Source organism: Chenopodium quinoa, unplaced genomic scaffold (assembly GCF_001683475.1).
Source record: "Chenopodium quinoa cultivar QQ74 unplaced genomic scaffold, ASM168347v1, whole genome shotgun sequence".
Classification (NCBI taxonomy): domain Eukaryota; kingdom Viridiplantae; phylum Streptophyta; class Magnoliopsida; order Caryophyllales; family Amaranthaceae; genus Chenopodium; species Chenopodium quinoa.
Window position 1 is genome coordinate 1 of NW_018744396.1, and position 13967 is coordinate 13967.

Consider the following 13967-nt stretch of genomic DNA (forward strand, 5'->3'; position numbering starts at 1 on the left):
GAGTTAAGTTTTTCTAGATGTTCCCGTAAGGAAGTACCTGACTGCATCCGGAGGCTAAACAACCGCTGTTTCAGTAATAATTTGTTGGTCAACGACTTAGTCATATACAATGACTCCAGCTTCAGCCACAATCCAGCCGCCGTTTCCTGATCAGCAACCTCCGTGATGATTTGATCATCAAGACTAAGTAATATGGTAGAGTGTGCCTTCTCTTCCATAACTTCTAACTGCGAGTCAGTCGGTCCGTCTCCTGACTCCGAAGTAGTACTCTTTGGAGCCAACGGACGCCATATCTGCTGTTGTTTTAACAGAGCCTTCATCTTAATTTGCCATAGCCGAAACTATTTTTCCCGGTAAACTTCTCAATTCTTATTGTTGAATCTCCTGCCATTGTTATCTTCAAGAAACTCTCCAAGGATTGAACCTGAGCTCTTGATACCAATTGTTGTGCGACAGCGGAAGCAAAGGTCGAAAACAAACAAGAAAACAATAAAGAAATTCAATGCAAACAATAAGAACAACACCAAGAATTTACGTGGTTCACTATCGATGTGATAGCTACGTCCACGGGCACCGAGATCGAATGATTTCACTATAAACTGCAAAGATTACAAAGATGATTCTTGTATTTCTCAAGAACGGCTCTCACTCTCTCTCTCTTAACCCTAATACTGATATTAGGGAGGTTTTATATTAATCCCTAATTAAAAGATACTTGGGCAAAAAGATAATAAAATAAGATAACCTAAAACCGCAAAATCCGCGTTCCGTATTTTTCCTTCTCCGCCCGGTCAGACCGGGCAAGGTCTGCCCGATCGGGCGCGAGAAGAAAACTCCATACGAATGCTTCAACGTATCCAACCCCCACCGCCCGGTCAGACCGGGCAAAGGTCTGCCTGATCGGGCGAAGGCTCGCCCGGTCGGGCGAAGGCTCGCCCTGTCGGGCGCGAGAGCAGCTTCTTCAACGAATTTGCCAGGCACCTCTTCTTCTTCCGCCCGGTCAGACCGGGCAATGTCCGCCCGATCGGGCGGACAAAGCTACGAAGTACGAGTCACCTAATATACTTATCAACAGTATCCGTGCGTTCTTGTGGCTAGCATGCCATGACAGGCTGTTGGGGAACTTAAAACAGGTTTAACCGGAAGCTCACGGATGAGCCTAAGTGTTTTATATGTGGAGCCCTGGAAGAAAGTACTCTTCACATCCACAGGGACCGCCCAGCTGCTGGACTTGTGTGGCGCAAGACCTTAACTCCAGGCATCCAAATCAGTTTTACCAAGGTAACATCAAAGATTGGACTGTGGCTAATATGAAAAGATCCGGATCACAATGATGAAGAAAGTTGGGTGATGTAATTTGGCATTGCCTTGTGGTTGGCGTTGGCGGAATTGTTTTGTGTTTAATCGAAGGAATGAGATGCCAATTGATGTGTGTGCTTTATTACAAATTCGATATGATGAAGCAAGAAGGGTAATGAGAAGCATTTTTTGAAGATAATGATGCTGGGAAAAAGAGACGAGTTTAGAAGAATATTTCGTGGCAATTTCCATAGATGAATTGGTATGTCTTGAACTGTGATGATGCGGTGAAAGGCTGCCTGGGCCAGCTGGAGGAGGAGCGATTATTAGAGATTGCGAAGGCAAGTTTGTTTCGGCATTCAACGACAACTTTGGCTACTGTACGACCTTTCGTGCTGGGGTAATGGCCCTCACTAGGGGTCTGGAGATTGCGAAGAATTTGCAAATTGAAAAGCTGGAGGTGCAACTTGGTAACTTGGCCTGTGTTCAAGCTTTACAAAGGCAAGAGGTACCTCGTGGGGAGAACATTCGTGACATAACTTACTGCCATGAGATGCTCAATGATCCAATATGGGAGGTCAAAGTGATACATGTGTATTGTGAAGGGAATTGTGCGGCGGATTGGTTGGCCAACCGCGGAGTCGTTCTAGACTCTCAACTTGAATTTATTTATAATATTCCCGTAGAGTTAGGTCGTATTTTAGAGGAGGATACTAGGGGTGTGGTCTTGCCAAGCTTTGTCCCTCTGTAGGTAGAAAAGGTAAGTACATGCTAAAACTGCCTTAATTTCAAGGGCTTTTTCTAGCGAACTGAAGTAAATATTTACTTCTAAATTTCCTTTAATAGCTCACTAGCAAAAATTAATTCAATCTATGTTACATTGTTTACTTCTAAATTTGCAGCTAAACTTTGGGCCTCTTCCCATTGCCATAAGCCCATAACACAAATCAATCAAAACTGTTGGTTTCTTTACAGGCCCGACCATCAATTTATTTGGGCTCTCTGGACAAGTGTTTGCAACTTCAATTTGGGCGTCATTTACTTATAGGCCCATAATTATTGATATAATGACAGCCAAATGATCATTGTTATTAGTCCTGCTACAATTGATGATGGAATCAAAGAGTTGCTTGATGAGTTAATGAGGTAATAATCTGATGCGATTGTTGATGGATGTGGTGACTGGGTCCCACTTGATTTACCACTGTAACAAAAAAAACAAAAAATGTCAAAAACAAGATATTGTGAGCAAATTCAAAATTTTATGAATACATATCCCAAATTTAGTATCAATTGTATACTAGTTTAGATTACATTATTAACATGATTGTCAACCCCAAATAGAGATCGAGAATACAGACATTGCATATTACGAGTATATTAAATTTATAGTTACGCTCATCATTAATTAGTTGGAGAATAGATAAATTAAGATTAGATTAGATCCAATAATTATGCTAATTAATTAGTTGGGGTTGATACGTAGTAGTACAGCTCATCTTGTCCATGCAATATTGCTATATACTGGAAAATTAAAAAAATAAAAATAATTTGGATGCCAAGTACAAGAAACAGATATCTGACGTGTGATACTTTGATCATCATATATATTTATGTAGATGGTGAGAAAATGTTAGGATGTGGTATTCAACTCGGTTTTCATGATGTATGAAAATCATTTATATAATGGTACCATTATAATGTATCTACCACGTTGACTAACTTATTATTATACTTATCTAATTATGTTCATACAAATGATACAAACATATGTAAATTATTATGCTAATTAGTTGTTTATTTGCTAATAAGTTTGTAATCTCATGTCCGTCACATTGTACTTCAATTCTGTGGTCGAAAAATGAATGTTACTCCGTAGTTATTTTTAGTTTCATAAAATGTTTTTTATTTTTTAACTCTAATTTAAGAAAATATTGTAAAAGGACAATTTTAAGGATGTAAGGAGTATAATTAAAATAATTAATTATGATTTTTCATCATATATATCCTACAATCGTTTTCTACAATAATTAACGTGTGCATGGATAGATGAAGGTTGTTTAATTATGTCTAAAAATCAATATAACTTACGTGGTAGTTGTAGTAGGACAAAATGTGATGACATAGTCAGCACCATTGCAAGTAAAAGTGCTAGTCGCATCATCATATGCATAGCTATAAGCGCTTGGGCAAGCTGCCTTGAAGAATTCTGAGTACTTGCTCGGCTTACATGTATCCGGCGTTGCATTGGGTCCGCTACAACAATACTGCGGGTCTCCGAACGCCTCACATGCACTCTTACATGCCACCCCCTCAGCGTTTGAACCATATGCGCTAGTAGTAACAACTTGCAGCTCTGTTGGGCATGACCCATTTAGGTCAACCATACAGCCCGTGGACGAACAATTACCCGACCCACCCACGGGCTGAAACCATCATGGGTAGGTTGTACCCGTCTACGAGGCTAACATCATAAAAGTCCATCCCACCCGACCCGTTCAGAGTAAACTCAGCAAGGGTGGCGGGTGGGTGGGCACCCGACCCGGAGCACTCCACCGACCCGCTCTCACAATCGCCCGTTGCACACGAAAAGTTCCCACCGGCTGAGTTCGCGGTGCAAAGGGTCCGGGCCCACATCCGACCCGACCATGATGTTGGGATATTAAGGACATTCGTGGCTCCAGGGAGAAGAGAAAAACCAGTGGCAGAAGCAGGGAGTCCGGGGGTGCCTGCACCGGTGAGCGTGGCAGGCCATATGGTGTAGGTGCATTGGTTGACTAACGTAAACTTGGCTGCTAAACTCATTCCTGCATTTCATACATACAAAAATTGTGTTACATTACAAACTTGTAAAAATAATGAAAAGAAATAAAATTACTTTGATGAATAAAATTCCTGATTAAATTGTTGTAACCTAAGAAGTGTATGAAGAGGAACAATATGGATTGATAATATTGAAACATAGTCATAATAGAAGAGTTTTTTTTTTTTTTAAAAGAAATCATAATAGAAGAGTTAAAAGAGCTAAATAAATGGAATTCGAGGAGAATGAAGAAAACTTATATACCAAAACATTATTCAACAAAATCCATTATTTTAATTATATTCATATCTTATAAATTACTATAATTATGGCAAGTTGGCCACTTGGAAAGTTAGTTCATAAATAGAATTAAAAATTAAAAAAACTATGTGAAAAAAAATAAATTAAGACTTGTATATAGGTGGTTGAGAATGGTACGACTAAGCAGGTAAGCATATATAGATGATAGAAAGTCGGCAAACTATAACTCTAATCTTATTCCTAAGTAATGGAAGAAATTAAACGTCATTTAATTTAAATGAATATTCTTCCTGGCTGGTAAATTACTTTTGTTTGTTATCTTTTTACTTTAATTTAATGTAAAATCTACGTATTTGAAATTGTTTTACAGGTGATAATGTTACTCTAGTTTTGGAAATTGTTTACTAAAAGGTTTAAGTAATGGTTTTTTGTCGTGTCATAAATTAGATTCTTCCAATAGCTATGAAATAAAATCGGAGTAGTAGGTTACTATGTTACTCCCTTTGTTCCTTATAAAAAAATAATAATAATAATAAATAAATAAATAAAGTCAAATTAGAGTAGAAACAATAAAAATTCGAGCGAACTCTAATTTAATTTGTGGTGGCCGAAAATTAGTACAACCATCAAAATATCCATATACATCCATATACGTACTAGTCCAAAAAATAATTTCATACCTTTATTTTTTCTGGTTTCCAAATCAATTTTTACACATCATTATATGCATAAGGCTAAGTAAAAAATCACATAAATATAAACCTAATAATTGTTATGGGTATGACAATTTTTAAAGACTCGTGAAAAATATTAAGGGTACGGTACTTTTATTCATCTAAATTTTACTTACTAGTATATTGTAGTAGTGTTTGACCTTGCTTATTCGAATTGTACTTTTCAAGGTATCATAATTTACACAAACTATTGGGTACGGCAGTCCGCACCCAATAGTTCGTGCGGCGGAGAAGGCAGTGGTAGCGCAACGCAGAGGCAGCGACAGCGACATTGACAGCCTTCCACCACCTGCAAAATCAAACACATAGAACCACAATCCAGATCTACATCCCCAAAATCCCAAATAATACTAACAAAAAACGAAATTCCCAAAATCAAAATAAATCACAAATTAAAACAAATCAATCCCCAAAAAACGAAAGACAAGGGTTTCGATTTGTGTAGGCTTGAACGGTGGTAACTTGGTGGTTGGTGATTTGAGGTGGGTTCGGTGGGTGTGTTCGGTGGTTGGTGGTTGGTGGGTACGGTGGGTTTGACGGGGTCGCGTGGGATTTGGGGTTGATTTGAGAAAGAAAGAGAGGAAGGTTCGGTGGGTGGGTTCGGTGGTTGGTGGTGTTGGGACTTGCGGTGTCCGACACCGCGTGGAAACAAAACCCGATAACCGAATCGCATGCATAATAATTACAACATAAATAAAAACATGTAAATAAACATAAACATAAGAGAAGAGAGAGAAAGAATGTTCATCCTTGTAGCGTGCTTCGCTCAACCGTTGAGCTCGGACTTGAAAGCTTCAAGTTCCGCAAGTGCGAGAACCTCCAACGGCTCACACCCTCGCTATCGAACCATAACCGGTCCTTACCTCGGAAGCTTAGTCAAGGTTAGACCAAAAACAACTTAGAGTTTACGAACAAAGGTTTTCTCGCTTTTAGAGATCCCTTAAAGATCACCAACCCAAGTGAAAATCCCAATATCCCATGATGGGTATTTATAGGAAAATGATCCCAAGAATTCCCATCATCTTTCAATGTGGGATAGTTGGTCAAAAGGCAAAAATAAGATTTAATTTAATTCTAATTAAATTAAAAGGCCAAAACAATAACCAAGCAACAAGTATAACATGGGAAGCAAGGGGTTAGGTGAGGACCACCTTCCCCTTGCTCCCCAAGCAAACCCACAAAACCGGCTTCCCACACACTCGGCCTATCGCAGCGCCCCAACTGGCGTGGCCTACCTTGGGTGCCAAGGCTGCCTCGCTGGCGACCTGGTCCCTCGGTTGGGCCTGCTACCTGGCCTGTGCGCATGCGGCCTCACACTAGCTCACAATAGCATGCCTCGCTTATGCGAGCTGCTGGGCGCTGCTCTTTGCTAGCGAGGCCCAGCGAGCTTTGCTAGCTGTTGATGCCTTGCTAGCATGGGCTTGCTGCTGATGCCTTGCTAGCATGGGCTTGCTGTTGTCCCTTGCGTGCTACTAGCCAAGTGCTAGCTTGTAGTAGGGTCTGCTAGCCCAACCATGCATTGATGCGTGCTGGTGCTAGCGTGCGAGCGGCCAGGCGCACCAGCCCCGCAAGCATGCTCAGCCAGCAAGCCTAGTACGCGCATGCATGCCGCGCTTGCGGCACAACCATGCCTTGCGACTGGTGGCCTATGCTAGCCTAGCCCTTGCATGGTTAGGTGAATGCGAGGCTACGACTAAGCAATGACTTGTTGTTTGGATGATTTTTCCGTCTCGTCGACTCCTTAATTCGACTCGACTTACGACGCTCGGCTTCGACGCTCTAAGCTCAGAATCCGACGTCTTTGTTCGTAAAATCTCTATTGACTCATATAATCCTTCGGATTAATTCGTCGCTTTGGTTCGGTTACACGATTGGGTGTGACTCGAAGGGTTCAGTCAAGATTAAGCTGTAATATTAATTATTCATTAATATTACTGATCGGAAGCGGCCTCCAGCTAGGCATTCCGATCACTTGACCTCACTGAATAATTAGCTTTTTTAATTAATTTCGAACCCTCTATAGGAATAATACACTTGTTCGAAGGACACCATTCCTTTCAGGTGGGTACGGTGGAGTGGCGTGGGATTTGTGGCTGATTTGAGAAGTTGGAGAAGAAAGGAGGTGAGCAAATGAAATGGATCGGGTTCATTTGAAACAAGAGAAAGAAAGAGAGGAAGATGGGGAAAGAGGAGAGAGACAAGGAAATGAAAGTATATATATGTATGTTGTTAATCATATTAGCCAACAAAGGACGCATATCAGCCATTAAAATAAACATATCGGCCAATTGATGTCTGATTTCCGTCAACATTAGGGGCATATCAGACATTAATAAAAACGTATCAGCCAACAAAAGGAATATATCAGCCAAAATAGATACATATTAGCCAACAAGAAGAATATATCGGCCAATAAAAGGTTCTTATCAGGCAACAGAAGGAACATATCAGCTAACAAATGAAGCATGTCAGCCTACAAAAGGATGAAATCAACATATAAAAGCAACAGGTAAGCCAACAAAATATACATATCAGCCAACAATTAAATACATATCATCCAACAAATAAAGCTACCAGCCAACTAAAGAAATATATCAGCTAAATGATGTCTAATAGTAGCCAACAAAAGGAACATATCAAAAATTTAAAAATAAAATAAAATAAAATAAAAAAATAAAATAAAAAACATATTAGCCAACACAAAAACCCTATCAAACCAACAAATGAAACATATCAGCCGATACATGAAACATATCAGCCAACAAGTGAAATATATCAGCTAAGCCTGTCGCACGCAAATTTTCGTGTTTTTTTAGCACCCAATACCTTCGCCATAAATTTATTACTTCATATGGTTTCAAAAAAAAAAAAATATTATCACTTCATATACTTCCTCCGTTCTTTTAATATAGTATCACTTGCCTTTTAGGGAAGTTTCACAAATATTACACCGCTTTCATTTTAGGACAAAAAATATCTATGTTTACACTGCAAATACCCAACATACCCTTACTTTTTCACACTTGCTTTTTATTTTATCTTTACATTACATGGACAATATTGTATATTTACGTTTCTCTCTCTTACTTTTTCTCACTACCAAATTTTGCCTCTAAAACCCCTATAATGCAATAAAAAAAGAATGAAGAAAGTAGCTTATTTTAGTCATAAGTTAGATTTAGGTGACACTTATATTGAGCTTAAATAAATTTTTTGAATTATCATATCTGAACTTCTTTTGATGAAGTGAAAACAAGGTTAAAATCAAAGCATAAAGATTATGAAGTGGAAAGTAAAACCATCAAAATACAACTATAAGAACAAATAATTACATGCGTGCCTGATTGTTTTACAGTTTCCAAACTAAATATTGTACTCCGTAACTATTATGATATGCAATCAAGAAAAGTACTCCCATGTTTATAATAAATAATTTCGTAGTTATTATAATGATATGCAATCAAGAAAAGTACTCCCATGTTTATAAGATAGCTCTTATCCCAACCGATCAAGGTGCAACACGTTTTACAAAAAAATTGTATCATGGGCCAAAGGGCTAACAAAATTTTCAGTTATAAAAAATTAGTACTCCGTATTGGTTGTATATATTTCTTGAAATACATAGTAGAAAGGATCAAAATTCATCAAATCAAGAATAGGTTTTAGACACCACCAGCTTTCTCCAAAGAACAACTGCTACCAAGAAAGCCAGAAGGTCCATGTTTTATACTCCGTATTTTTATTTGATATGACATATTTCTCTCTCTGAGAAAATCATAACAAATAACAATAACCAATGGTTTCCGAATTATTTTACTGCACAAAACATTTGGAGAGACCAAATAAGCTCTCTTTTTTCTCAAATTTGGTCCATTATATAAAGAATCAAGCAGAGGCTCAAGGGAATGGTATTGGCTCTGGTTGCAATGCTTTCTGCACAAGCTCGGTCTGTTCTCTGCTATGAACTGAGATAAAACCAGTAGCAGTTGCAGCAGATGGAAGGCGCCCAACATACTTAATGTCATCAGCAGTTCCTCTATTTACAGATTTCATTGCAGTACATAGACGAGGTGCAATGTAGCTGTAAGCGCCCATGTTCATTGGCTCTTCCTGACACCAGACAACCTCAGCATCTGCAGTAAATATCGTAAGTTAAAACTCTAATGCAACTAAAATATTGTTACAGGTAACCACTAAGTAAATGCAGCATGAATTAGAATGTGGAACGCTTAAATGCCTGAAACTAGACATCTTCAATGCAAGTTTGAGGAGTAAAGATAATATACAGGCAAACTTTCGATGATATATGGACGTTTAAAAAAACATTAATGAGTAAAATATACTGGGCAACCTGACTATACGCACGTAACCAAACCAATTTAGAAACTTACTTGGATACCGATTCAACTCTCGTTGGACAAGGTCATATGGGAAAGGGCAAAAGTTGCTCCACTCTACAGATGGCAACATCACTGCTATTTTCTTTCTTCCTGTGTTCATCAAGCTCGTAGTAAACCTACACAATTTCAGAGTGAGGAACAGTGAATTCACCAGGACACCAACATAATTGATAAACTTCAGAACACATGCCAGTGTTGCACAAATTAAACACATCTTCAGGTTAAACATTGGCCCATGACACAATGAACAAAGAAATCAAACATATTTAGCTACTAATTTCTTTTGCGTCATCCAATATTGTTGCCTACTTATCTGGCAAAATTTGCACTAACAAAGGTCCTAAATCCTGATTGATGAAGCAAACACAAAAAATATGATGCTATAATGTTGACCAAATGGAAAAACACTTACTTTCCCAGAGCACAGAATCAAACGCCTAATGCCCTCCTCACGATCCGAGTGCATATTCTGATCCTTAATGAGACGCTTGAATCTGGTTCCTTGTTTATCAAAACCAGGATGACCCTGAACATCATCAAATTCAGAAAGATTTGATTTGCATTCTTTGTGACGAAGTAAATTCTTTGGTGACATGACAATCAGAGGTTTTGCGGAACTCCCTGTGTATCTGAATAGAACAAGAAAATAATATGAGCAAACAGAACAATGGAAGATATATTTCACAACGTTTCAGATTACAGGAGCTGATAAAATGCACTCACCTGACGACGCAAACATGGAAGTAATTAGCAGGGGTTGTTACATTGACAACTTGCCAATTGCATTCCTGGATCTGCTTCCGTTGTGTGGTTCCATCTCAGGTATGACATAGGGGTGGTCATCACTCATCTGAAAGGAAAATATTTAAAGCACACGCAGTCAGGCTCATCTGACTCACCAGAAGTTCAATCACAGAGCTAAATCTTCCCAAGCGATTAAGTGCCATTACATGAAACAGAGCACATATATCTCCAAACCTACCACCCCCTGGTGAAATAGAGTAAAATGAAAATTGAGGATGACCCATAACTGCCCTTCCAATGAGATGGTTATGCAATGACCATTTTTACTCAAGGATCTATCATATATGAACACCAATCTAGTCAATCAAACAGAGAAGGGATAGTTTTTTGACATCCTTAGATCATTCTTGGACGAAATCAAGATATGCAGTTCAGATCACAAAGCTTTGGAGCAACATAGATAGGTTCAGGCTCAGCTCAACCACATGAACAACATTTTAGCTCCTATTTATGCATTTTACTTGCAATTAGATTGAAGTTTCTTAAAATCTGGAATATGTTTACCAGCACCCATATCCAATTATAAGGACAAAGTCTACTTGCCCAACATATCAAGCCATTATTTGTCAGAAAATTAAATGGCATCCTCACACAAAAACTGTACCCATGATTCAAAGCACAGTGAATGAACCACTTAAAAACATCGCCCTAAAAACCTGACTCCACACTCAGGCCAATAACAATGAAATACTATGACAAATTCTTCCACTACTCCGTCTTTCCAAAAAAAAAAAAAGAAAAAAAAAAAAAAACTTCCACCACTCTGTTGAGGATCTTACAAAAAAAAATAGCTGTAAGTTCATATATATGGAAAAAGCAGTTCATGAGGTCCATTTACGTCCATATAAGCTTCTTAAAGTAAAAATTCTCAATGAAGCCTTCAAGCAGAGACTGATACCTGTAGGAAACGTTCCAATCGTGCACTTGAATGCTCAGGTCCTTGACCATCATATCCATGAGGAAGTAGCACAACAAGACCAGTTTGCCGCAACCACTTTGCTTCTCCGCTGCTCAAGAACTGATCAAAAAATTACTTGTGCCCCATTAGAAAAGTCACCAAACTGAGCTTCCCAGAGAACCAACGAATTGGGATTTTCCATGGAATATCCTAATTCAAAACCAAGAACACCAAACTCTGAAAGGGAGCTGCACCAAGAAAACAAATTAAACTATTAGAATAGGATTAAGCAACTGACAACAAGTCCTCCGAACGACTCAAAACCTATCAAGAGTGGGTTCAACTGAACCCATAAAATTCTCGAAAATAATATGCAAAAACTGACGCGCAACCTTTATTGCCTGATAATGAAGCGCGGTTCAATGGTCAGGGTGTAGCATATTAATTCTTTATTCTTCATTTGTTGTTCCCTCTCCCTCTATCACTTTTCCTCTCCATATCCCTCAGTTTATGTTTCTGTAGAATCATTCTAACATTTACAATTCCACACCTTAGAAGTTTCCCCAAACTTGAGACATCAATATTCAACCCCAAAATTTAATTGATAGTATAAAAATTTAAGTCCCTACAACAAGGTACAGAAACTTCCATTGTTTCCTGACTTTTCTCTTCCCCAAATACAAGGGAATTCCTATGAGCTATGACCTATGGAAAAAAATGTAAGGTATAATCGTAAATTTTAATTTCTTCAATTAAGTTCAACTGATATGAGAATAATTTGTTGGATAATCAATTCAATTTGGTAATCTGTCCAAATGACTTTGAACACAAGTGGTTCAATTCCTATATCTTCCACCAAGGCCCGGATATAAAGGCCAGGATGTCAGGGAAGGGGGGATTACACCAGAAATTAACAATATTACAGAATGGCCTATCTAAATGAGAACATTCAGACCATTATGTCAAACAGTAATTATAACCAGTACAAACAGCACCTCTGGTTCTTCACATAAAAACTTGCTTTCTTCAAGGATCATGTTCTTTCTCTAGATTGCTATTGTGATCCTATAAACCAATCTTAACCCATCAATTGATGACTATAAAACTACAGGTTCTATAACTCTTAGGTTTGGAAAGAAAATAAAAATTGGCCGTATTGGCTAAGAAAATTGCACTAAAGCTGACGGGAGAACAACATGCCACGAGATGCAAAGTTAGCATAGGCAACTAAAGGCAACTAGGACTCTGCGTAGAAAAGACAGATTAATGAAAATTTAAAATTCCTCATCATACCCCTGTTTTGCATGAATTTGCAAACCATTAGATCTTATCTCTCATGGAACTAAATTATTTTCTGAAAAACTTTCAAATATGTTTACTGATGATTTAATTTCCCAGAACCCGGAACTGTAAGATGCCATGGTTTAATCCTTAAGAATCCATCCTAAAACGTACCCTTTAGACTTCAAAGGCAAACTAAATTAAGTTTGACAGAGGGTAAGTTAAATATTTGAGTCCTCAAAAACAAAAAGAAAGATGTCATGAGTTCAATCCAAAATAGAATTGTTTGCATCAAGTATTGGGTGCAAAGCCAGACTTATAAAGAGCTCACCTGTTACTAACAGTAAACATTTCGTCATTTTGGTTGATATTGACATGGTCCAATGGGCAGTATTTTTCTCCAGTTTCTTGATCATGGAGTACAGAATGCCTATGGCTGAATGTACCCCTCTCAACATCTTGACCGCTCAATCGGACATGATTTCCTTCAACTAGCAGAGTAGCAAAGGCTAGTGCTTCTCCAACTGCCCAATCAATGCCCTCCCCAGTTTCAATCATCTGAGCACGTTGCTCATAAATCCTTTTCACAGCTTTTGTGGGCTTAAATGTTTCAGGAAGTGTGGTGATTGCCTTGCCAACATTCTTCAAGATCTCTGGTTGAACCCTGAAAAAAAAAAACCATGATATAAAATGACAATTCAAACAGTAATTCACAAACAAGTGCCACGTAGACACCTAATAATTTATTTTTAGAAAATCCAAAAAGAACAAGTACCCAGTGTTACGGATTCTGGAAAGCTGCTCGGGTGACTTGAAACCTAGCCAATAAGCTGAAAGCCACTCCCTCTTTTTAGCCACATGATCCTTGCTGGCGTCAAACTCCTCATTAAGGATTGTTATAACCTTTTTTTGAATCTGATCAATAACTTCCTTTGACATTTCCCCAGCGTCCAGAACTTTCTTCTTGTACATTTCAAGAGCAGAAGGGTGACTTCGGATGACCTGTTAAAAAATAAACCTAAGGTTAGAGGACAGCGTTCTGTGATTCTTTTGCTTCTTCCACTAACCTCTTCCAATTCAACAGTCAGGCATTTGATCGTCTATCCCTGGTAGTCTCAAGTACAGCAGTTTCATACAAAAAATGCAGTAGATGAACATGCACATTGTAAGACTAGCTAATGTAGTTAACACCAAGAAAATACAACCCGGAAAAAGAACAAGTTTTTTTAACAGACTTACCTTATACATTTTTGGTTGCGTGAAAGATGGCTCATCAATCTCATTGTGACCAAATCTACGATAGCAAACTATGTCGACCACAACATCTGAATGGAAGGTTTGACGCCACTCTGCAGCAAGCTCACAAACATGAACCACGGCCTCCAAGTCATCCCCATTTACATGAAAAATGGGAGCATTCAGAGCTTTAGCGACATCAGTACAGTATTGTGATGATCTTCCTGCCCTTGGATCAGTTGTAAAAGCAA

General features: G+C 38.5%; 2 pseudogenes; both read right to left on the reverse strand.

The window, feature by feature from the left end:
- Window positions 1-1873: 1873 nt before the first annotated feature.
- On the reverse strand, window positions 1874-4458 carry LOC110696881 (annotated as a pseudogene).
- A 4175-nt stretch (window positions 4459-8633) lies between these two features.
- LOC110696880 lies at window positions 8634-13962 on the reverse strand (annotated as a pseudogene).
- Between the last annotated feature and the right edge of the window lie 5 nt (window positions 13963-13967).